At 35.2% G+C, this 2,687-nt stretch overlaps 1 protein-coding gene across 1 annotated transcript in view; it reads left to right on the forward strand.

Annotated features, from left to right (window-relative positions):
• cd276 (CD276 molecule) overlaps window positions 1–2,687 on the forward strand; it is an 84,227-nt gene that overhangs the window by 31,513 nt on the left and 50,027 nt on the right. The gene's annotated exons all lie outside the window — the stretch shown is intronic.

Below are 2,687 nucleotides of genomic sequence, written 5' to 3' on the forward strand. Positions count from 1 at the left end.
TCATTCATTCATTCATTCATTCATTCATGCTGCAATACATGCAACATTTAAAATAGTTTGTTCAGACAGTAGTTAGGGCAATATTGATGGTCTACCATTCCCCGTCAAATTATGGATAAAAATTTGCATCACTTTAGACATAATAATTTATTTTATTTTTTTACTTTAGAATTTAATTTGTGCTTCTTTCGAAGAGGAACAACAAGTATAATTTGTATAATAATAATAATAATGGACTAAGTCAACAAATTTAGTTTTTTGTGTGTGTGTGTATTTTATTATATATTTGTAATTTTTTACCTTTATACTTTTACTATATATATATATATATATATATATATATTAGGGGTGGAATTCACGGTTCGGTTTGTATCACGGTTTCGGTACGGTTCGGTATGTGCTATGTTTATGGAAAAACTATACTGTCAAATAAAAATATAGAAAATAAGAATAATCTATCTAACTACAAGCAACAGCACAAATAAATACAATAGAGTAAAGATACAAATAAAATAAACTGTGGTTTTCAGGTTTTTTAGGTAGGTCTAACATTAGTTTAAAGGGACAGAAATAGAAAAAAAGTAATGAAATGTAAAACAGCATTTCATATTTGACTGTATAAATTAAAGATGAATCTTTATTAAAGTTGCAAAAGCTATTCAATCTAGAGCAGTGAGTGATTTCTTTGTTGCTGTTTGATTAATATTAAGAAAGTGCTGTCACTTTAAGAGAATGCACTGATGCAGTACGTTCAGCCGGCTGTGTCTGCTACAGGATACTCACATAAACATACATTAGCCGAACCCTGTGTGTTTTACGTGTTATTTATAGCAAACCATATTACAGGTGCGTTGCAGAACCGTGTGGAGAACCGTACGGTTCATTTTTTGTATATATATTATTATTATTATTATTATTATATATTAGGCAGAATTAATATCATGCTTTATATATACTTTAATTTGCACTTATTTTGAAGAGGGACAGCAAGATTTGTATAATATCTGATTAATCACTGAAATAATTTCAGTTCAGTTGTTAGTTTAATCTCTGGAGTCTGTTTCTTCTGTCCGGTCTTGAGTTGATCTGTGGGTCGTCAAACAGACAGCAGCTAGAGGTTAAAGTCTTCTTGGCACCGGTTCCTTCACAGCCGTCTGATTGCTTCTTCTCCCATCGTCCCAGCGCACTACTTTTGTGTTTGCTGAGTTGTGATTGGCTGTGGGAATAAGACGGTCTCCGGCGCGCTGGTTTCTTCATCTGCCGGCGCAGTGCTCACCCCAACACAAACACTTTACGAGCGGCCGGTTTCCCAGAAGCATCCCCGTGTCTGCAGATGATTTCCGTCTGATCTTGAGCCGTGTGTGTTTTATGCTGAGCTCCTAGAATGTAATTAACAATTTAATGGGAATCATGTCGAGCCGGTCCCTAGGTGAACGCAGCGGTAGATCGCTCTGCGTCTTGCCCTCACTCGCTTTCAGTAGCTTCAGCTGCTTTATCTGCAAACTCTCCGTTCTGACCAAGCGGCACCCTACCGCTCTCTCTCGTGAAGCCAACACGGAAGTGACTTAAACTGTAATTCATCGACTGGCCGCTAGAGGCGGGCTGCAATAGTGAGTCAGTCCCATAGACTCCTCATGTTAAAATGCCCTACTTTACAGCAGAAAAAAATGTGTTTACAGCCTGGTACAAAAAGTGGTTTTGGTCTATATAGCTAATGTTGCCCTTCATGACAACTGTGAGAGATGTGAATTTTTTTTATAACTCATCCGTTTAAATGATATTAAGCCTTAAAGTTCTGCATAATTAAGGGCGTGGCCACTTGAGTGACAGGTGGATTGCCGCTGCTGTCACCGGCGTCGAGCTAGGTGGGCGTGGCTTCAGCAACCAGCTCCCGCCTCTTTGCCCATTTTCGATTATCTGGGAGTGACACGCGGTGACGCCACTTTAAAGCTTCAAAAACACTCTTCGGAAATCTACGGGTGACGTCACGGACACTACGTCCATGTTTTTATACAGTCACTGGTTCTGACACTGAAACAGGCCGTTCACGTGGTTTCCGTGAATCTGATGAGTTTTCATTCAGCCCATCTGCTGCTTTTGTTCAGGCCAACGTGAAAAAAAAAATATTTAAATAAAAAAATATTCAAATAATTATTTTTAAATATATATATATACAGTCAAACCAAAATGTATTCAGACAGATTTCTCACATTATCACAGTTTATCGGCTATAGTTTAGAGAATAGTAATAAAATATGACAAGAACTCCGAGTTAAACTGTGTCAGAACACATTCATCTGGATGATGTCAGATGACACTGAAGCAAAACATGCTCAGGTCGAAGTGTCTGAATAACATTTGGTCCCATTTTTTAAATCAGTTTTACTGGTTGTCCACTGTATGAATAATGTTTGGGTTTAATATGTCACAGTTGACTTTATTTTGCTCTCCTCACTTACATAAATGAACTATAGTGTCATTAAATAATATTTAATTATATTTTAATAAAATATATTGAATTAAATAAGAAATAATTATAAATAAAATATGAATGTAAATATAATATATAATTAATTTATAGTCATTTATAATTTTGACTCATCCCTTTTCTTGTTGGAATGTGAATTTTATCATTATATACAATATATTTATATATATATATATATATATATATATATTTTTTTTTT

The sequence above is a fragment of the Sinocyclocheilus grahami genome, unplaced genomic scaffold (assembly GCF_001515645.1).
Source record: "Sinocyclocheilus grahami isolate Dianchi unplaced genomic scaffold, SAMN03320097.WGS_v1.1 scaffold271.1, whole genome shotgun sequence".
Lineage (NCBI taxonomy): Eukaryota > Metazoa > Chordata > Actinopteri > Cypriniformes > Cyprinidae > Sinocyclocheilus > Sinocyclocheilus grahami.